Source organism: Amblyraja radiata, chromosome 11 (genome assembly GCF_010909765.2).
Source record: "Amblyraja radiata isolate CabotCenter1 chromosome 11, sAmbRad1.1.pri, whole genome shotgun sequence".
Taxonomy (NCBI): domain Eukaryota; kingdom Metazoa; phylum Chordata; class Chondrichthyes; order Rajiformes; family Rajidae; genus Amblyraja; species Amblyraja radiata.
This window is the reverse complement of record NC_045966.1, coordinates 53636255-53660461: the sequence shown is the minus strand read 5'-3', so window position 1 is coordinate 53660461 and position 24207 is coordinate 53636255. Positions and strand designations below refer to the sequence as shown.

At 39.0% G+C, this 24207-nt stretch overlaps 1 pseudogene; it reads left to right on the top strand.

The window, feature by feature from the left end:
* Positions 1–18685: 18685 nt before the first annotated feature.
* Positions 18686–21078, top strand: LOC116978649 (annotated as a pseudogene).
* The last annotated feature ends 3129 nt before the right edge of the window (positions 21079–24207 follow it).

The window sequence follows — 24207 nt, the reverse complement described above, 5'->3', positions numbered from 1 at the left end:
CTCCACCAATCATATCTTCCCATCCCCAGCCGTTTCTGCCTTCTGCAGAAACCACACCCTCTGCAACCCTCACTCATCCCTTCCCATGCAAACCACCTCCTTCCCAGGTACTTTCCCTTGCATCCATAAGAGATGCAATTGTCCCAATATCCTTCCTCACATTCATCCAAGGACTCCAGCAGTCCTTCCAGGTGGTTCAGAAGTGCACTTACACATCCTCTAACCTCATCTACTGCATTCGGTTTTCCCCACTTGGCCTCCTTTACATCGGCAAGTCAAATACTAAGCCATTGTTTCATCAAATACTTGCACTCGGTCTGCCAAGGCTTGTTAGATCTCCTGGTTTCTAACTATGTTTACTCCCATTTCCATTCCCTCCAATTTTAGGTAATCAACCAGCTAAGAACTCCCCCTCCACCCCTTTTTACCCCTCTCTTCCTTATGCCCCATTAGGATGTGTGCCTATTTCTCAGTTTCCGCTTCCCCCCTGTCCCCTTCCACCTATATTCCTTTCTCTGGCTTCACAATTCCCGCCTTTTCTATCCTTATATTCTTATCTCATACTCTTTGTACTTTCATCCTTTGTCCAACATCTTTCAACCAAATCCCCCTCCCCTATATTTACCTATCACTTGCAAGACTTTGCCTTGCCCCCATCTCTTTTCCAGGTATCTTCTCCTCCACTGCAATCAGTCTGAAGAAGGGCCTCAATCCGAGACGTCACCTATCCGTTCTCCAGAGATGCTACCAGACCCACTTAGTTGCTCAGCACTGTGTCATTTGTAGATGTATTATTCAATCAGCTAGTCATTCTGTGCTTCTCAACAGATTACATACTTCTGACTTTTTCTATTCAATTCTTTCAGAAATGTATTAATAACCACATCCGTTTTTTTCAAACTTGTTAAATATGATGCCTATGTACTTATCTGGTATCCCAACTCAAACTCTGTGTCAACATCTCTATTTAGTATGATCCAGATTTAATTTTGCAACAGTAATATAATAGAGATTAATCTCAACATCATTTTGAAGTCAAATATTTAAATTTCTTTCACCTCAGTACATACTGAAATAGAGTATCAGCTAATTATCTTTAGTCATTGCTCAAATCAAACTCAGAAGTTGTCAGCAGTTTAATAGGATTTCTAATCAACCATTTTGCGGGTCATATGATAGAATGACACTTATAATTTTGTACTCAATAGGATTAACATTAATCAGAGCAGTTTGACAAGCAAAAATTAAGCCGTCTTGCAAAAAAAGCAGCCTGGGGGAAAAAAAAACAGTTTCTGCGTAATCTCCCTTCAGCAACCATCAGTGATTTTTACAAAAATCATGTCCAACACACATATTGGAAACCATATGCGGCCATATCATATGTTTTTGTAAGTTTTGACGATCAATATTTTATAATACCTGTCAGATAAGCTAAAACTAATCATTCACCGGGGTGAAAAGGTCTCAGCAAAACTGCGATATTGTGTTAAACAATGAGATTATTGTCAGTTTAAAGTGAACATTTAGGAATTAAAAAGTTTAGTATTTCCATTTGCGAAAACAAATGCCTCTTACACACAAGTGTGCTACAAAAAACATTCATTACATAGAAAAGCCCAAATGGCATCAAGGAACATTATTTGAAAATGTGTTATTATAACCACTTTACTACTTATTTTAAAGTATTATTTAATATATTTTTACTTGCAAAATTGTAACTGCTTAAGTTTTATAATAGATCAGTGATAAACACACAGTATGTGGCCAAAAATTACATTAAGAGAGGTACACCACTGCGCTGATCCATCTCAATATTTAAATGCTTCTGCCAATTGTTTCAATTATTAAAGCAGCAACTTTGAATTACTTCATCTGCTGGTCTCTCAAATGAGAACAGCTTTTGCCTTCAGGAATGAATGAAATTCTCTTCCACTTTCCTTCTTGTGCTGAATTACCTTGACTAAGGTAAGACCCTGGTGATTGTGGGAAAAGAACAGCAATGCCCAGGGTCGGGATCATGTTGGAGTCTGAATTGGGGATCTAATTGAAATTATCTTTGGGCATTGGAGAGCACGTTAGATTTTTGGGACTGCTGGGAAGTCAGTGATCAATGCTAGAGTTGAGTTATAAAGGAGTTGAATGGCAAGTGGGAGATTTGAGGCAATTTGGTGTGTATGGGGAAACGGAGTTGGGGCTTGGAGTAGCATCACTGAATGATGGGGGGGAATCAGGTCCAGTTTGGGGGGCACATAGATTTGGTGGGTCACATCGCCATGCAGGAAGGGTTGGTATTTCAGTGAAGGAGGGTGATGATGAATCAGAGTCCAAAACAGAAGAGGGGCCTTCTCGAGTGGAGTCACCAACCCAAGTTTGGCACCCGCTTAGGAAACAACACTTTAAAATCCAGGTACTTCAGAAACACATGCCCCAAGTCTGAAGAAGGGTTTCGGCCCGAAACGTTGCCTATTTCCTTCACTCCATAGATGCTGCCTCACCCGCTGAGTTTCTGCCCCAAATAAACCTTGCATTAGAAATTACATAAATGACAACAAAATGCTGGTACAAATGATGTAACAATCAGATGTAATCTGTAGAATTGTTTGGAGGGCCGCAATTTGATGATAATCAGCACATTTGTTTTCTACTTTGGAAATGACCAATTTATCTCGCATGAAAATCTGATAAAAAACAGTTGACTTAGTGTAATGTACCTGTCAGCCGAAAATCATTGCAACATTGAGAAAAGTTTCAGTGGCTCTGCAGCATAAAACAATAATCATTCATTAATTGCAGTCCTCAGCAGTGTGGATCTCAGCTCTACTTTTAAGCCATCAGTTGGAGTCTGTCTGCAGTGTATTGAAACAGACACAGACAGCCAGAATGGTACCAATTAATCTGCAATTAGACTCTTAAACCTCGTGCAGCATATAGAAATAGAACATGGAACAGCACAGCACAGTAGCAGGCACTTTAGTGACTATGTCTTAGCCGACCATAATGACGACTTAAATTATTCCTTTCTGCCTGGACCCGTTCTGTTTTCCTTTATTATTGCCTGCATGTTCATGTATCTATCCAACAGCATCTTAAACATCACTCTCATATCTGCTTCCAACACATTGGGTGGCATAGTGCCTCAGCTGTTAGAGCTGCTGCTTCACAGCTCTTGGGACCTGGATTCAATCCTGACCTTGGGTGTTGTCTGCATACAGTTTGCACGTTCTCCCTGTGACCGCGTGGGTTTCCTCCGGGTGCTCTGGTTTCCTCCCACATCCCAAAGACGTGTGGGTTTGTAGGTTAATTTGCTTCTGTAAATCGCCCCTAGTGTGCAGGAAGTGGATGCCAAAGTGGGATAACAGAACTAGGGTGAACCGATGATCGATGGTCGACATGGACTTGGTGGGCTGAAGGGCCTGTTACCATGCTGTATCTTTGAACTGAACTAAACCACTTCAGACAGCATGTACTAACACCCACCATTCTCTGTGTGAAAGACTTGCCCTGCATATCTTTTAAACTTTCCCTTTCTGACCTTATAGCTATGATATTTGATATTTCCACCCTTAGAAAAAAGGTCTGACTGTCCACTCTATCTATACCTCTCATAATTGTATATGCTTCTATCAAGTTTTCCCTTAGCCTCTGGTGCTTCCGAGAAAATCATCCAATTTTCTCCAACCTCTCCTTTAGCTAATATCCTCTAAAGCAGGCAGCATTCTGATAAACCTCTTCTACACCCTGTTCAAAGCCTTCAAATCCTTGTTGTAACAGGGCGATCAGAACTACACACAGTACTCCAAAGGTAACCTAACCAAAGTTTAATAAAGCTGCCGCATGACTTTCTGGCTTTTATACTCAATGCTGCATCCATATGCCTTCTTTACCACTCTATCTACTTGTGTTTCTACGTTAAGGTACTCTGGACTGGAACCACAAAGTTCATCTATACATCAATGCTGTTGAGGGTCCTCCCTGGACCTCCCTTAATAACAAAGCAAGGTTGTTAAAATTGGAACCCTATGCCCGAGCTATGTCGTTCTCTTCCTTCTGCATCCGACATCCAATACAACTACACATAGGCACAGAACTTAAAGCTTAAACGTAAAGCTAAGATCCACAGTATTAAGGGATGGCAAATGAATGAAATATTTATTTGTTGTGATACAGGCCCTTCAGCCCAACGAGTCCATGCTCACCATTGATCAGCTGTTCACACTAGTTACATGGAAACATAGAAAATAGGTGCAGGAGGAAGCTATTTGGCCCTTCGAGCCAGCACCATCATTCATTGTAATCATAGCTGATCATCCACAATCAGTAACCCGTGCCTACCTTTTCCCCATATCCCTTGATTCCGCTAGCCCCTAGAGCTCTATCTAACTCTCAAAGTTCTATGTTATCGCACTTTCTCATCCATTCCCTACACACTAGGGGCAATAACCTACAAATCCACATGTCTTCGGAATGCGGGAGGAAACCTGAACACCCAGAGGAAATCCACATGATCATGTCCAAACTCCACATAGATAGGAACCGAGATCAGGATCAAACCCAGGTCTGTGGTGCAGTGAGGCAGTGGCTCTAACAGCTACTCCATTGTGCTGCCTTGTGTGTTTTATACATGCTGCAGAACTATTGAGCCTTTTCTCCACTTACCAAGATTTTTCACATTACAGGAAGTCTGAGCTGAGGTTATTTGTTCCGCAATTGGTGGCGATTCACTCAGTCAAAATCGGCAGTAGTTAATTTTTCCACAAGCTGTTGGCAAGAACAAAGTACTTGAAAAGACAATCTCTCCAATAAATTGTTTCAGAGAAACACTTGAAGATAAAATAAATTCCTATGGATTTCCAACCCACTCAATTTCCATCTTTGACACATTCACAGTCAGATTCCCAACAGGTCTGGCAAGGTAATAGGATGTTATTATTAGTTTGGAACTAAACCAGTTTATCACCTGCAACATACTTACTTTGCCCTCATGTAAGTTGGGAGCAATGCGTCTTGGACAAAATTGTACGTTACATGCCTAAGATTAGTAAAAAGTGGGATGTTTAGCTGAATGTACTATCTTGTTTATCTCGCCTTAAGCTTTTTGTTTAGCTTTTTAAATCAAAATGTTTTTGGTAGGTTTCTTACTCGCTAAGTACAGACCAGAGAATATAGCTAAGAACATAACAAGCATGAATAGGCCACAAGGCTTATGATGCCTGGTCTGTTTTTCAATGAGATCATGGCTTATGTTTTGCCTCAGCACCATGTTCCTGCACTAATCCCTCATCCTTCCAAAAATCTAAATGTTTCTTTTCTACTCCTACATGCTGCTCAAAGGTGAGTAATTTTGGACTTCCGGTGGCGCTATGGAGTAGGAGAGACTCGCGCCAACTAGCTCCGTAAAAAAAACGAAAAAACGGGGGGGAAAAGACAGATCCTACCTGCAGAAAACAGCACCGATTGTTTTGCACTAAGCCCGTGACGTCATCAGGCGCGCGACACCGGCTGCATGTCGACTCAACATACTCCCCCCCGCAAGATAAAAAACGGCAAGACTAAAGAGGTAGGCCCAACTGAAGCCTCGGCCTCAGGTTTAACAGCATCCCGAGAAGACATCTCAAAGAAGAAGAAAAAGACTGAGATGGAAGAATTAAAAACGTTCCTTAAGGAGGAACTTAAAAATCTTAGACAGAACTTTCAAGAGGTTAAAGAGGAGCTGGCATCTTTTAAAAAAGAAATTAAAGAACAAATTAAAGAAGATGTTACAGAGATTGTACACGAAGTCCTTGAAGACTGGAAATTAGATATGGAAAGAAATATGACTCAAAATGTTGAAGAAGTAAATGAAAAACTGAATAAGATGGAATCCAGATTTGATTCTAAACTTGAACCTATTCTCCTGACATTAAACCAACACTACAAGATTGTAAAAGAACTTGAGGATCTTGCTGAGACAAGCACCGCAACTACAAAACAACTCATCACTGAGAACCAACGCCTATCAAAGTTATTGCATCAAATAACTGAAAAATGTACAGACTTGGAGGGACGACAGAGGCGTCAGAACTTAAGAATCGTGGGCATCCAGGAAGGCAGAGAGGGGACTCGTGACCCCCGTGAATTTACTGCAGAAGTACTGAAAACAATTTTGAACCTGGAACAGGCGCCATTACTTGCCCGAGCGCACAGAGTGCCGAGACGTCCCCCAAAGGCGGGCAACCGACCAAGAATAATGATAGTAAAGGTCCAATATGACCATGTATTGGATGACATGATGAGGAAAATTGGCAAAAGCAGAAATCTTGTATATGAAGGAGACAAGATTAGCGTATTCAGAGATTACCCTGTGGAAGTTGCTAAGAAAAGAGCGTTGTTCACAGAAACAAGAAGAATACTGAAGAACATAAAGAATCTGAGATATGGACTGTTATACCCCGCAACACTAAGAGTCAGTTACGAGAAGAAGGAATACTTCTTCATCAAGCACACGGAAGCATTTGAATTTGCCAAGAACATCGAGGACAAGATCGAAGATTGAAAAATATTCAACTCTTAACACCTACCCGGATACTGCTATCTCGCAGAGAAGATATGGAACTCTAAACTTTAAACTATTATATTTAAGAGTTGCCTAAAACTCGCAATAAGAATTGGGTATATTTCCTGCAACGGATATATAATACTAACATTCTAGCACTAACCTCTAACAACTATTAATAATCAAGAATATTAACTAACACTAACTAATGATAATAAGATTATTTAGATTATTTAAGAATTAACTAAAAGTATGAAATATAAGTAAAGTATGATTCAGGTATTTTATAATGAGAAATGTTTGGTGGCTCTCTCTCTGATGTTTTCGTTTTTGATTATCCTTTGATAAATGTTTATATTATACAAAACTAACATTTCAATTTGAGACTACTAATTATACCATTAATGGAATATAATCAATATTTCTTTCCCCCCCACAAATTGTATGCATCGAATTGGAAACTTTCCTTTCAAGGAAAGTACGGAGCTAGTATTTTTATAAACCAAAAGCTACGGAAGTCCATAGATGCTTAGCCATATTAGGGTGGCTATCACTAACTGCACTAATTGTAGTTGTAGTTGCTTTTCTTTTTTACTTTCCACACTTTACTAACCCTATTTGCTATCACCTTTTTTTATCTTATATCATATTATATTTTGTATTTGGAATGGAATTGCATATTTTATTTAAGGAGATATGTTCGGATGGAAAACAGACGTGACCTAAAATTCATCTACCTGAAGTTCAAGTATAAGGTAGGGTTGAGTGTGCTGAATCATCTGCTCTACCACTTAATCACAAGATGCAAGACATGAATATAAAAATTGGGGGTGAGGGAATTAAATTCTGTAGTTGGAATGTTAAGGGAATTAATGAACCTATCAAGAGAGGCAAAGTGTTAGCTCATTTAAAATCATTGAAAACAGATATAATATTTCTCCAGGAGACACATCTTAAAAAGGAAGCACAACACAGATTGAAAGCAAAATGGATTGCTAAAGCGTACCACTCTTCATTCTCACATAAATCAAGAGGTGTTGCAATATTAATTCGTAAAGGTATACCCTTTAAACATATATCAACGATAGAAGACATTGAAGGCAGATATATTGTAATAATAGGGGAGTTATACTTAAAAAAGGTGACTCTCCTCAATGTGTATGGACCAAATGTTGATAGCCCTCTGTTTTTTAAGAGAATTCTTAACAATATCCCGGAAGGTACACAACAAAACTTAATAATCGGTGGAGATTTAAATTGCACTTTGGATGCTTGTTTGGATAGATCATCAACTCAAAGAAAACTAAAATCTCGATCAAGTGAATTTTTAAATTCATACATTAATACTACTAATATTAAGGACATTTGGAGAATTGAAAATCCATCGGGCCGAGAATATTCATTTTACTCACCAGTACATAAAACTTACTCAAGGATAGACTATTTTTTAGTAGATTCAAAACTTATCCCATTTACCTATAACTCACAATATCATAACATCATAATCTCAGACCACGCTCCATTAACATTTATGATCAAAGTAAACGGAATGGCAGAGACACAGTCACAATGGAGATTTAATCCCCAAATCTTAAAAGATAAGTCATGTAATGAATACCTAGTAAAACAGATTAAAATGTTTTTTGAGGCTAACGATAGCCCTGAAATCTCTGCCTCCCTTCTTTGGGAAACATTTAAAGCATTTGTACGAGGAGCATTAATTTCTTCCCAATCATTTTTTAATAAAGAGAATGGGGCTAAACAACAGAAACTGGAAATGGAAATAAAGCAATTAGACACAGAAAATGCAGCAGCACCATCCACGATAAAACACAATAAAATCGCAGTATTGAAATATAAATTAAACAAGATTTATTCAGACCAAGTTATAAAACTTTATCAACATACAAAACAATTAAATTTTGAATTTGGTGACAAACCACAAAAACTATTAGCGCGTCAACTTCGCAAATTGGATGGGGAAAACACAATATACAAAATTAGAACAGATAAGGGAGAAACATTAACACTGCCTAAAGATATTAATGATAGATTTCTACAATACTACCAAAAATTGTATTCATCTAAAATAACAGAACAATCAACGGGAATGGAAACATTTTTACAGAATTGTAAGTTTGCGGGTCTAGATCAGAAAGAGAGAGAGAATTGCTAGGGGCTGAAATTACGATAAAAGACATTGAAGAATCAATAAAGTCCTTAAAAAACGGAAAGTCGGCAGGACCCGATGGTCTAAATTCGGAATTTTATTAAAAAAATTATGATTTGCTTTCCCCACGCCTACAGACAATGTACAAATACGCCTATACTCAACAGAAACTCCCAGAAACTCAAAATGAATCTACAATCATACTTATACCAAAAACGGACAAGGATCTTGAAGACCCAGGTTCATACAGAGCTATAGCCCTCTTAAATACTGATCAGAAAATATTAACTAAGATTCTATCTAATAGATTGAGCTTAGTGATCAGCAAATTAATACATCCCGACCAAACAGGGTTTATCCCCAAACGGTATTCATTTTATAATCTGAGAAGATTATTTAATATTATATACTCCAATAGAATCCCTAACGCAGAGCTAGCAATTATCTCGTTAGATGCTGAAAAAGCATTTGACCAGGTAGAATGGCCATATTTATTTTCGGTGATGGAAAAATTTCAACTAGGAGAGAAGTACTGTACATGGGTTAAATTGTTATATTCTAATCCAACAGCTAGAATATTAACAAACAAAATGTTATCAACTAAATTTAATCTCTCTAGAGGCTGTAGACAAGGATGCTCACTATCCCCACTATTATTTGCTCTTGCAATCGAACCCCTAGCAGAAAGCGTTAGAAACCATCCAGGAATATTTGGATACAATACTAGAGACACAAGGAACAAAATCTCCTTATATGCAGATGATATACTAATATATATTACAAAATTAGAAACTAGTATTCCAAACCTATTAAATCTAATAACTCAATTTGGTCAGTTTTCGGGATATAGAATTAATTGGAATAAAAGCGAAATCATGCCAATAACAAAATTCAATTTACATACAATACAACAAACCCCTTTTAAAATAGTTAAAGATAAATTTAAATACTTAGGAATCTATGTAACTAAGACATATACCTCTTTATTTAAACTAAATTTCCCACCCTTACTGAATAAACTACATAAGAATATTCAATACTGGAAAACACTCCCCATTTCTATGCTTGGGAGAATTAATGCTATAAAAATGATTTTTTTACCGCAACTGCTGTACCTACTTCAATTAATTCCGATATATATCCCAAAAACCTTTTTCAAAAAAGTCGATTCCATTGTTACAAGTTTTGTCTGGGATTATAAGAATCATAGAATAAGTAAAAAACATTTATGTAAATCAAAGATAAATGGAGGTCTGGCTTTGCCAAATTTCTTATTTTATTTTTGGGCAGTCCATATTAAAAACATGAATTTCTGGCTGGAAGAAAAGGATCAACAACCAGATTGGCTAATGATGGAAAAGGAAGACTGTCTACCTTTTGAAATTGGACCGATCATATTTGCCCCCACAAAACTGCACAAAAAAACCTATAAAGAAAACCCCATAATACATAGTGGAATACGAATTTGGAAACAAATAAAAAAAGATTTAAAATTGAATAATATACCACTCTGCCTTCCCATTGTAAATAATCCTTTATTCAAATCATCCTTTATGGACAAAGGTTTCACACAATGGAAAAATTATGGAATCAAAAATATAGGACATCTTTATGGGAAAGGCACTTTTCTTTCATTTCAAGAGTTACAACAGAATTTTGGACTGCACTCAAATAATTTCTTCAGATATCTACAAATTAGAGATTATGTTAAATCTAATACACAAGTCTACAGGAATAGGGAATCAGAAATTCTTGATGAATGTCTGAACAAGCATCCTAATACTGAAAAACTAATAGCTTATATTTATAACACCCTACTAAACAACGAGGTACCACCGACCGAACCATATAGATACAAATGGGAAAATGAAATAGGTCATCCTATCACGAAAGATATGTGGGACGAAAGTTTACAACAAATACATCAATGTTCATTAAATGCCAGACATACTTTAATACAATTCAAGGTCTTACATAGACTACACTTCTCTAAAATAAAACTAAATAGAATCTTCCCACAAATCTCTCCTATTTGTGATAAATGTCTACATTTAGAGGCTAATTTAACACATACGTTTGCAAACTGTATAAAACTTAAACATTTCTGGACTGATATTTTTGAAATAACTTCAGAAGTTATTAATACAAAACTGGACCCAGACACAAAATTAATAATACTTGGAATATCAGAACAAAGCTTAACACTCACAACAAACCAAAGAAATTTCCTCAACTACAGTATAATAACCGGAAAAAAATTAATATTAAAATTTTGGAAAGGCCCTACAACCCCCACAATTAAAATGTGGATAACGGAAATGTCGGAGACCCTATACTTAGAAAGAATTAGACTTGTCTTAATGGACAAACAAGATCTTTTCCATAAAATTTGGGCTCCATTCATTAACTATCTGAAGGGATAGATTGGCACAGCACGAGGACCCAGCTGAAACTTGAACTCAGGAATAGATGAAAAGCTATACTTTATAACCTATGAACCTATCTCCATTGATGTATTACAGGTAACCCATTCCACCTCCCTTGTTTTTCTGTTGTGTTTTTTTTTTTTTGCTTTCTTTTTTATTTGTAACTTTCTACCCTCTCTTTTTCCCTTTCTATAAAAAATAAAAACACTAGAAGCAGAAGTAATTGATAATGGAAAATTTTAATAATGTATGACTGATGTATATGAAACGTTTTTTTACTATATTATGTAACTACATTTTATAATATGTCTACTTCTAATAAATAAATAAAAAATAAAATAAAAAAAAGGTGAGTAATTTTATTGTGGGAATATTACAAACATCCTGAATTACTTTCACCCCAGCAACCCAAATGACCTTGTAACCAGCCATGGCAACTGTCCTGATATCTGGTCACTTGGCACAGGCATGAAATATCTGATTTGTCTGGTACAAGATGGTGCAGATCTTCATAAAACAGTTGAACAAGTGAAGATTTTACGTAAAATAAATTAGATTTCCTCTGTAACTAAAGAAGAGGTCATATTCTTTTCATCTTTGGTTGGATGAGGGTCTTCGGGTGCCTCAAGTAAAGTACTGGGTGCTATGGGTGTCTGTGCTATCAGATTAATGGCATTGAGTGTCATTGAGACTCCACTGAATGTTTGGACATCCCCAACCCTAATACACAGTTGACCCAGTCCCTCTCCATTTACAAAGCAGGATATCGAGTTTGGAGAAGGATTTGACCTCCATTGGCATTCGCCAAACCCTTTAACCTGATCTAGAAGCTCCAGAAGAAAAAGGTACATAAATAAACCATTGCTTCAAATAATCTTTTGGGGTTGGTACAGGAGCTATTCAAATATTTTTGTACACAAATTTTAACAGAACAGTGTAATGAAATTGCTAAAGCTCAGTTCAAACTTGGCAACATACCTATGTGAGTAAGTGATATGACCTGACCTTGTGCCTGGAAGCTACCGAGTCATGGAATCTTACAGCACAGAAAGAGGCCCTCTGGTACATTATGTTTATGTCAACTATGAAGTACAGTATCTATACTAATCCCATTTAATTGGCCTTGGTCCACAGCATTCAATGCCTTAGTGATCTTTGGGGTTTAACTACCCCAGACATCCACTCAGGCTGTGCGTTCCAGGATTTTATAACAATTCTGGTACTCTTTGATCTCGGAGATTTTGGCACTATGAAGGATTTTAGAACTGCCTTGCTTCATGGTTTTCATGTTAACCAGTCACGCTAGTAAAACAAAGGTACAAGACGTGAATCAAAAAATCTGTTTTTAACTGTTTTTATCAACCCTACTTATAGAGACCTTTCAAAATTCAACTGTGAGGTGATGAACTGTTTCCATTCCTAAGTAAAACGACTGTCGGACATGTCAGGATTTTGACTGTGGATGTTCCAAAAATGGAAATTGGATGGGATGGAGATTCACACGAACTACTTTCATCTTCGTTGTTCTCCAAAAGCTCATCCTTGATTAGATTTTCTTTTAACGGACTTTCTCCTTGACAATAACATATCACTCACATGTGAAGGAGGTAAGCAAATGATAAAGGCAGCATCACAATCAGAAATGTTAACTGTTCTCTTTCCACTAAGACTGCTTTTTTTTCTCCATTATATTCTGTTTTTATTTCAGTTAAAATGTTGCAAATGCCGAGCAGCTTTTGTAGAAGTACATTAATTTATGTTTCTAATTCCATTTACTTCCCACATTAATCTGTATACTTTTAAATATTCTGATGCAGCATCATGACCTATTTATCATGGGTTACATTATTACCTCCAGCTCAACCAAACTACCTTTGAGTTGGAAAAGCCATAGGATTAAGAGAAATTGTCGATATGGGCAGTAGGGAATGATGCAAATATGCCAATTACCATATGCCAACTGCATTTTATCCTCCAATGATCATTGATGATCATTTTCCAATGTTCTCTCGACTCTGGATCTGTGGACAGGGGGGTAACCAATGTAACACCACCTATTAAGAAAGGAAGGAGAGAGAAAATGGGGAATTATAGACGAGTTAGCCTTACATTGGTAATGGGGCAGTCGCTTGAGTCAATTGTTAAAGATGTAATAGCATCGCATTTGGAAATCAGTGACAGGATCAGTCACATTCAGAAGGTACACAAAAAATGCTGGAGAAACTCAGCGGGTGCAGCAGCATCTATGGAGCGAAGGAAATAGGCAACGTTTTGGGCTGAAACCCTTCCTCATTCACATTCACATCAGTCACATTCAGCATGGATTTATGAAGGGGAAATCATGCCTGACTAATCTTCTGGAATCTTTTGAGGATGTAACAATAGAATGGATGAGGGAGAGCCAGTGGATGTGGTATGTCTAGACTTTCAAAAAGCCTTTGACAAGGTCCCACACAAGAGATTAGTGTGAAAAATTAGAGCACATGGAATTGGGGGTAGGGTATTGACATGGATAGAGAACTGATTGGCAGACAGGAAGCAAAGAGTAGGAATTAATGAGTCCTTTTCAGAATGGCAGGCAGTGACTAGTGGGGTGCCGCAAGGCTCGGTGCTTTATTTACAATATATATTAACGATTTGGACGAGGAAATTAAATGTAACATCTGCAAGTTTGCCGATGACACAAAGCTGGGTGGCAGTGTGAACTGCGAGGGGGATGCTATGAGGCTGCAGGGTGACTTGGATAGGTTGGGTGAGTGGGCAGATGCATGGCAGATGCAGTATAATGTGGATAAATGTGAGGTTATCCACTTTAATGGCAAGAACAGGAACCCAGATGATTTTCTGAATGGTGTCAAATTAGGAAAAGGGGAGGTGTAACGAGACCTGGGTGTGCTTGTACATCAGTCACTGAAAGTAAGCATGCAGGTATGGTAGGCAGTGAAGAAAGCTAATGGCATGTTGGCCTTCATTGCATGAGGATTTGAGTTTAGGAGCATGGAGGTCTTATTGCAGTTGTACAGGGCTCTGATGAGATTGTACCTGGAGTATTGTGTGCAATTTTGGTCTCCAAATTTGAGGAAGGACATGATTGCTATTGAGGGAGTGCATCGTAGGTTGACCAGGTTAATTCCCGGGATGGCGGGACTGACATATCATGAAAGAATGGGTCGACTGGGCTTGTATTCACTGGAATTTACAGGGATAAGAGGGGCTCTTATAGAAACATAAAATTCTTAAAGGATTGGATAGGCTAGATGCAGGAAAAATATTCTCGATGTTGGGGGAGTCCAGAACCAGGGGTCACAGTTTAAGAATAAGGGTTAGGCCATTTAGGACTGAGATGAGGAAAACCTTTTCACCCAGATAGTTGTGAATCTGTGGAATGCTATTCCACAGAAGGCAGTGGAGGCCAATTCACTGGATGTTTTCAAGAGTTCAAGAAAGCCATGGTTTTCAAGGGAAATTGGACACTTGGTTCGGAAAAAGAGAGAGATCTACAATAATTATAGGCAGCATGGAGTAAATGAGGTGCTTGAGGAGTATAAAGAATGTAAAAAGAATCTTAAGAAAGAAATTAGAAAAGCTAAAAGAAGATATGAGGTTGCTTTGGCAAGTAAGGTGAAAGTAAATCCAAAGGGTTTCTACAGCTATATTAATAGCAAAAGGATAACGAGGGATAAAATTGGTCCATTAGAGAGTCAGAGTGGACAGCTATCTGCAGAGCCAAAAGAGATGGGGGAGATATTGAACAATTTCTTTTCTTCGGTATTCACCAAGGAAAAGGTTATTGAATTATGAGAGGTAAGGGAAACAAGTAGAGTAGCTATGGAAACTATGAGATTCAAAGAAGAGGAAGTACTGACACTTTTGAGAAATATAAAAGTGGATAAGTCTCCAGGTCCGGACAGGATATTCCCTAGGACATTGAGGGAAGTTAGTGTAGAAATAGCAGGGGCTATGACAGAAATATTTCAAATGTTATTAGAAATGGGAATAGTGCCGGAGGATTGGCGTACTGCGCATGTTGTTCCATTGTTTAAATAGGGTTCTAAGAGTAAACCTAGCAATTATAGACCTGTTAGTTTGACGTCAATGGTGGGCAAATTAATGGAAAGGTTACTTAGAGATAATATATATAAGCATCTGGATAAACAGGGTCTGATTAGGAACAGTCAACATGGATTTGTGCCTGGAAGGTCATGTTTGACTAATCGTCTTGAATTTTTTGAAGAGGTTACTCGGGAAATTGGTGAGGGTAAAGCAGTGGATGTTGTATATATGGACTTCAGTAAGACCTTTGACAAGGTTCCTCATGGAAGGTTGGTTAAGAAGGTTCAATTGTTGGGTATTAATGGTGGAGTAGCAAGATGGATTCAACAGTGGCTGAATGGGAGATGCCAGAGAGTAATGGTGGATGGCTGTTTGTCAGGTTGGAGGCCAGTGACTAGTGGGGTGCCACAGGGATCTGTGTTGGGTCCACTGTTGTTTGTCATGTACATCAATGATGAATGAATTAATACGTTTATTGTCATTGCACAATACTGTGCAACGAAATTCCATTACATCTCCTCCGGTTAAAAAAAATACAAACACGACAACCATTGCCACATATATACACTTATTAGTAAAATAATAAATAAGTATTTAAAAAGAATTTGGCGGCATTTCTTGGAATTACATTTTGCTTCCCCAGTGTTCACTGTTGGAATTTAGCTCTTTTATCGCACATGGGTAGAAACTATTTTTTAGTCTACCGGTGCGAGCCTTCAGAGACCTGAATCGCCTCCCAGAGGGTAGCAGAGTGAAAAGGTGGTTGGCAGGGTGGGATGTGTCCTGCTTGATATTTGTGGCACGGCGCAAGCATCGGGCCCTATATATATCATCCAAGGAGGGCAGTTGAGCGTTTGTAATGCTCTGTGCAGTTTATATAACTCCCTGCAGCGCCCTCCTCTCAGCCACAGTACAGCTAGCAAACCACACCAGGATTCCATAGGAGAGGATACTTTCCACGGCGCATCGGTAGAAGGACAGCAGCAGCGGCTGTGAGACGTTTGCTCTCCGCAGAGACCTCAGGAAACACAGCCGCTGATGTGACTTCTTCACGAAAGTGACGGTGTTCATTTGCCATTTGAGGTCCTGGGAGATGTTTATTCCCAGGAACTTAAAGCCAGTGACTCTCTCCACCATGTCTCCTTTGATGTATAAGGGAGCAGGTTCCTCTCTCCTCTTCCTCCTGAAGTCAACAACCAGTTCTTTTGTCTTTGATGGGTTGAGTACCAGGTTGTTTTTGGTACACCAGACAGTCAGTTTTTGGACTTCATCCCTGTAGGCAGACTCGTCGTTGTTGTTTATCAGTCCCACCACAGTCGTGCCGTCCGCAAACTTGATGATCCTGTTTGTACTGTGTGTTGGTGTACAGTCATAAGTGTATACAAGATCTGGATGATGGTGTGGTAAATTGGATTAGTAAGTATGCAGATGATACAAGATAGGTGGTGTTGTGGATAATGAAGTAGATTTTCAAAGTCTACAGAGAGATTTATGCCAGTTGGAAGAGAGGGCTGAAAGATGGCAGATGGAGTTTAATGCTGATAAGTGTGAGGTGCTACATCTTGGCAGGACAAATCAAAATAGGACGTACATGGTAAATGGTAGGGAATTGAAGAATGCAGTTGAACAGAGGGATCTGGGAATAACTGTGCACAGTTCCCTGAAGGTGGAATCTCATGTAGATAGGGTGGTAAAGAAAGCTTTTGGTGTGCTGGCCTTTATAAATCAGAGCATTGGGATGTAATGTTAAAATTGTACAAGGCATTGGTGAGGCCAATTCTGGAGTATGGTGTACAATTTTGGTCGCCTAATTATAGGGAGGATGTCAACAAAATAGAGAGAGTACAGAGGCGATTTACTAGAATGTTGCCTGGGTTTCAGCAACTAAGTTACAGAGAAAGGTTGAACAAGTTAGGTCTTTATTCTTTGGAGCACAGAAGGTTAAGGGGGGACTTGATAGAGGTCTTTAAAATGATGAGAGGGATAGACAGAGTTGACGTAGATAAGCTTTTCCCACTGAGAGTAGGGAAGATTCAAACAAGAGGACATGACTTGAGAATTAAGGGACAGAAGTTTAGGGGTAACATGAGGGGGAACTTCTTTACTCAGAGAGTGGTGGCTGTGTGGAATGAGCTTCCAGTGAAGGTGGTGGAGGCAGGTTCGATTTTATCATTTAAAAATAAATTGGATAGTTATATGGACAGGAAGGGAATGGAGGGTTATGGTCTGAGTGCAGGTAGATGGGACTAGGGGAGAATACGTGTTCGGCACGGAGTAGAAGGGCCGAGATGGCCTGTTTCCGTGCTGTAATTGTTATATGGTTATATGGTTATAGTTAGCTAGATTTAGCTCTTAGTGTAGTGGCCATTTGGCCTGTTTTGCATGTCATTGAGGATGGCATGTGCCTTTAAATTTTAGACTGCCCGTTATATTGTGGGTGGGATTTATGACGTGTTTTGGGGCGTGTTTGGAGCTTAGATGCTAGTTTTTAGATTAGTTTGGAGAGCCAATGGGGAAGGTTGACCCTTCTACCATGTGGGCCATGCAGGATCATGTGAGATCATGTGAAATCATGTGGGGTCCACGAGAGATCTAAAGGAGATCATGCAGGGATTATGCAGATCTTGCCAGATTTACGGAGACACGAGGAGTTTCCTAATGTCTAAAGTAATAAGCTGGAATTCGAAGAAGATTGCAATAACGAGTCGGAAGAAACTTGGATGTATTTCACTGCTTTCTATCAACAATAAATCTTTTATTCATCAAAAGACTGTGTTTTGAAGCCATATCTGAGAAGAAGCTCTGAAGGTCTCTGTGAGTGAGCTTGCATGCATTTAGAAGCAGGGGCGGATTAACCATTAAGCAGACTAAGCACGTGCTTAGGGCACCAGGGCCAAAGGGGGCACCACAAAGTTGGGAAAAGGGTGAAAAGAAAAAAAAACAAATGAATGGTTGGTAGTCTTTCTGCGGAGTTTAATGTTATAATAGAGCGATTGTCCTTACTTTCTTTTTCTTTCTTTTCTAGGGTCTACTTTCTTACTTTACTTCCTTCTCTAACTTCTTTTCTAAGGGGCTTTCTTTTCCCAACACTCTCTTGAACTTCACGACTCTTGCGCACCTTCTTTACTTTCCTTACTTCTATCTTTTTCTTAAAGCTTAAAAAAAAAAAATTTGAAGCGGTACAAAAAATGTATTAAGATATATGTGTTGTGTGTTATTGTAATTTACCGTACTTCTAATAAAAATAATAAAAAAAATAAATAAAAAAAATAATATTTGTAAAATTTTTTTTTTGATAAAACTAGTGCAAATTGATCATAATGTTCTGTTTCTTGATCATGGTGCACCCTAGGGTTATCTTCCCAGGTGTACCACAAGGGGCACTGCTGGCGCAGTGCACTCTGACCTCTGTCGGTCAGTAAGATCATTAACACTGTCACATGTTTCCTGTTGTGGAATATTCTCGACTGACCTCTGTGCCTCAGACATGATGTGTGCGATTTCCTTGGAAATCTAAGACCACTGCACTGGTAAGATGTCATACAGCTTCAATGATCCTTTATTTAATTAGTATACATAGCCGTCTCTTATCTGTCGATCTTTTTTGAGACTTTTTGTGTCTACTTTTGCCTGATTTAAGCTATTTTTTGTTGGCGAGGTGCAGTGTCATAGCATGTGTTTAAAAGTAAAATGATGGAGCCAAATTCAGTTGTCATGACAGTCATTTCAATGACCCTCTCTGCCCCTTTTTAATTTCAGCCCCATGTAAACGTCAAAAATGAAGCGTGTTCAGTTGAGTGGTGCGCAAAAGAGAAAACGTGCAAAAGAGAATGAGCAAAAGAATCTGTCTGTTGTAGCCAAGACAGGAAAGCTGACAGATTTCTTCTTACAAACTGCAGAGAAAGATGATCCAGATCAAAACCAGTGTCAGTCTTCAGAGACAGCAAGTGAATCAAATCTATCTCCTTCATCAGAAACAGGCAGTGTTGGTGCAAGGCCAGATTTTCATGATGACGTTGCACATGATGAAGTGCCACAACCTGGACCTAGTTCTACGACAAGATGTGTAAATGCTTTTGAATTGTCCAAGGAGTTTAGAGAACTAACCAAGGATGAAATGAACAAAGCTAAGGACCCAGGTTTGTGGGATGAATTTTATGGTGATGATGTGACTTATTGGGTTGCTTGTGGACCCAGTGAATGTCAGCACCACAATGGGCCATTTGACAAATCGTGTCGCAATTTCATCAGTGGGAAGCCAAAGAGATACTGTTCACAGAAATTCTTTTTTGGAATAAAAGCCAATGGTGAACACTACAAGAGAGAATGGCTGTTGTACTCTCCTTCAAAAGAATCAGTTTACTGTTTTGTTTGTAAACTATTTGCGCCCAAAGGGTCAACGCATTTTGCTAGAAATGAAGGATTCAGTGACTGGCGAAACACTGCTGTAATTGACAACCATGAAAAAAGTACAACTCACCGAGATGCCATGTTGACATATTTAACTCGGAAACAAGGCTTAGGCTTGACACAGCCACTGGAGAAACAAATTGAAGAGGAGTACAATTACTGGGAGAATGTGCTTCGGCGTGTTGTAGCAGTCATTTGCACACTGGCTGAACGAGGATTGGCATTCCGAGGAAAAGTGGTAAAATTTGGGTCTCTCAATAATGGGAATTATTTGGGGCTACTCGAATTGATAAGTCAGTTTGACCCATTCTTGGCTGCTCACATATCACGGTATGGCAATGCTGGAAAAGGCAACCCTTCGTACCTGTCCAAAACGATATGTGAGGAACTTATTGAGTTAATGGCAAAGAAAGTGCACTCCGTCATCATTGACGAAATTAATGTTTCTGGGTACTTCAGTCTGTCTGTGGACTCAACGCCTGATCTTTCGCATGTTGACCAACTGAGCATAGTGCTCAGATACTTGCAAGATGGACAGCCAGTTGAATGATTTATCACATTTTTGGAATTACAAAACCACACTGGTGAAGCTATGGCACAGCAGGTACTTATGTGATGATTGTAAATTGGATTTTGCTAAATGCAGAGGGCAGTCATACGACAATGCTGCCAACATGTCTGGACGTTACAATGGCATGCAGCAAAAACTTTTGGATGCAAATCAGTTTGCCATTTATGTACCCTGTGCAGCTCATTCACTAAATTTAGTTGGACGAAGTGCTGTGGATTGCTGTCAAGTTGCAGTAGATTTATTTTCCACTGTACAACTGCTCTACACATTCTTTTCAGCCTCAACTGCTCGGTGGAGAATTCTCAAAGATTGCATTGGAAATGAAAAAGTGTTGAAATCACTTTCAGACACCAGATGGGAAGCACATGCTGTGGCAACTGCAGCAATTATCAACTTTCTTCAAGATTCTGGAAGCTTTGGAAGATTTATCAGATGACCAGTTGCAAAAAGGTGACACTAGAAGGGAGGCAAAGAATATTGCAAACAAGATGCAAGAACTGGAATTTGTGTTCATGCTGAATTTTTGGAATGAAACTTTAGAAAAGTTTCATAGAACAAGTCAACTTCTTCAAAGTGAAAATGTGATCTTGCAAACATGTGCAGATTTGTATTCATCATTGGCAGACCAGTTGCACACATCAAGAGATGAGTTTGAGAGATTTGAATCACTTGCAAAGGACATGCTCCCTGATGTAGAATACAAAGCAACTCAAACGCGTAAGCGTATAAGAAAGAGAATGCCCAACGATGGAAATGCACCAGAGGTCATTCTCAGTGCCAGAGACAAATTCTGTATCTCCACTTTTTATGTAATTGTTGAAAAGTTAGAAACGGAAATGAGGAGGAGACGAAAGGTGTACACTGAAATAGCAGACAGATTCTCTTGTCTGACAGATGTTCCTAATGCCACCCAACAAGGTGCCAATTATCAGAAAGTGAAAGGTACTCAAAGACTTGTCAGACACTTATTGATGCTTATCCAGATGACATGAACAACACTTTGTCTACAGAGCTTCAGCAGTTCCATTCATATGTTCTTCATAAGTTTAAAACAACCAAGAAAACATCTTTCACTCACATGGAACTTTACAACACAATTACAGAAGACAAACTAGAGAGTGCCTTTCCAAATGTTGAAATTGCCTTAAGAATATTTTTAACATTAATGGTCACCAACTGCACAACAGAGAGGTCTTTCTCACAACTGAAACGTGTAAAAAACCCAAATAGATCAGTTATGCTTCAAGAAAGACTCGACTCACTGTGTATATTAACAATTCAAGCAGACATTCTGAGAAGTATTAATTTCGAGGATGTTATCAGTGATTTTGCGAAAATGAAATGTAGAAAAATGCCTTTCAGGTCATGAATATTGGAACTTTGATACATTTAACTTGTGAAATATTAAAATAGATGTTGTATTGCATTTTTGTAGAACTTTATGTAGCCCAAGCTTGGCTTAGTTTGTACAGTATATTGTGTTATCATATGAATACATTTTTGTACTGCTGCAACCTGCATTGTATATCTGGTCAGACAGGTCAACAACTAAAATGGACTGGGTCAGTGTGGAAAGGAGGGGAGCACCAAGATTGGTCAGTGCTTAGGGCACCAGTGAGCCTCAATCCGCCCCTGTTTAGAAGACACCCCCTTCAACCATTCTCATCCAAATAGTGGCTAGGGTGCTAATTACCTGAAAGATTTGAAAATCTGCCATTACATTAGGGCTAAAGGAATCAAGGAATATGGGGAAAAAGTAGGAACGGGGCACTGATTTTAGATGATCAGCCATGATCTTATTGAATGGTGGTGTTGGCTCGAAGGGCTGAATAGCCTACTCGTGCACCTATTTTTCTATGTTTCTTCTTGTGCTGTTCTCTACCTTTTCTAAGCTTGGGTTACTGTTCTGGAGGTAACTTCTTCTAACTTGTCCAAGTTGCGGTTGTTTATATGTAAACTTTGAATGCGAGTTGACAGATTTTCAGTTGATGGAGAACGACAAAGCTCTGTGCTTTCATACCCAAGTCCACTCAGATGTCCTTCTAGCCTGTCTCAGCAATGTCAATGATATCATCATATCTTCTCGAAACTCAGTGCGCGTTCTACTGCCGACCCTGGAAAGTTAAGTGGACCACATATGGCAAAAGATGCCTTTGATTAATCCGCATTAATGAGCATCTGTCAGGGGAAACTTGGCATGTTTATCTGAAAACTTGGATCCAAAAGAGAGGCAGCTTGAATTATTTGTCAGAATCATTCTCCGCTCACAATTGTACAAGCTGAATATGTCACATCTGATTATACTTGAGTCATATTCAAACCAGCAGAAGTTGGAATACTAGAATGTTGACAATGGCACTTTTCATATAAGTCCATGTGTGAATCACATTTCCACACGAGAACAGATAAAGCAGGCCACCTGTGCCCGTTACTGTAAGGAACCACTGGGTAAGGAAGGAATGGACATTTTTCAATATCAGCACAGTGGCAGATACAGAAATGGAACGAGTTGCAAGGTAAGCGATTTTGATTACAACACCGGAGTTTATCTCTTGGTAATGATTTTGAAACTAGAATTTTCAATACCCCCAGGATTTTATGTGCAAAGTTATGATTCCTGAGCAGTAATAAAAAGCACAGCAGTTACTGGGATCTCATCCTTTACCTGTCAGCCATCCTGTTTATTATTTATTAACTTTTAGAGCAGAGCTTCATTAGATTAACCAAAATAACTCAGGATTTCAAAGCAGGTATGAGAGCACAAACAAATTCCCAATAGGTTTTAGCCGTGAGCTGAGTGATCATGTGTTTCAACAATAATTCAGAGCAAGTGAAGTGACCCATGCAGCCGGCTGTTGCTTGAGTTGATGACTCCCTTGTGATGGTCGAGCTTGCCAAGTGGGAGATGCTTGCGTCTCTGGGACCATAAATTAAGTGTCATTAACATATTCTTGCAATGCATCCCTTGTTTATAAGACTAGATAGAGACATTCTACAATACTGGAAAAATCACCAGATAAGTACAATGGAAAGTTTCACTATATGTGGTGAAGCCCAGCAGCTCTTTCTCTAAAGAAAAGAAACGTCTCTTTGCTGAGCAAACATCAGAGGAGACAGCCTGTCAGGCAACAGAAGGCAGAGAATGTCATGATTGTAGAAACCTTTGCTTCAGCAGCAATATGTTTCCCTCTTCACATCAATGTCCTTTTTCTACATCCGAACAAAGGTGAAACATTATCACAGCGTATAGAAGTGAGATCGACCGATTGACCATATGGTGCCAACACAATAACCTGACTCAACACCAGCAAAACCACTGATTGTGGACTTTGGAAGGGGAAGGATAGGGACCCACAATCCCATTTACATAATTGGTGGAAAGGGTCAAGAACTTCAATTTCCTGGCCGTGCACATTTCCGAAGATCTTTCTTGATTCAGGCACACTGATGCAATTATAAAGGAAGCACATCAGCGCCTCTACTTCCTGAGAAGACTACGGAGAGTCGGTATGTTCAGGAACAGCTTCTTCCCCACAGCCATCAGGCTATTAAACTCGCCAACAAACAGACTCTGAACTGTAACAGCCTATTGCACTTTATCTGCTTATTTATGTGGATATTGAACTGAACTGTTGTGTATTTTTGCTTACAATGTTCTGTTGTGATGCAGCAAGCAAGAATTTCATTGTCCTATCTGGGAAACATGACAATAAACTCTCTTGACTTGACTTGACTTGACTTGACTTGACTTGACTTGACTTGACTTGACTTGACTTGACTTGACTTGACTTGACTTGACGACTTGACTTGACTTGATGCTATTTGATATGCTTTGTATGATCGATCCCCAACAGGCCTCCAGTACAAATACCCATGCACCCCGTGTAATGTTATTAACCAGGAAAGAGGACAAAAAAGACATATGAGGATGTTACTGGGATTGAAGAGTTTGATTTATAAGAAGAGGCAGAACAGGTAAAGACTTTTTTGCACTGGAGTGTAGGAGACAGATGGGTGATCTTGTAGAAGTACATAAAATCATGAA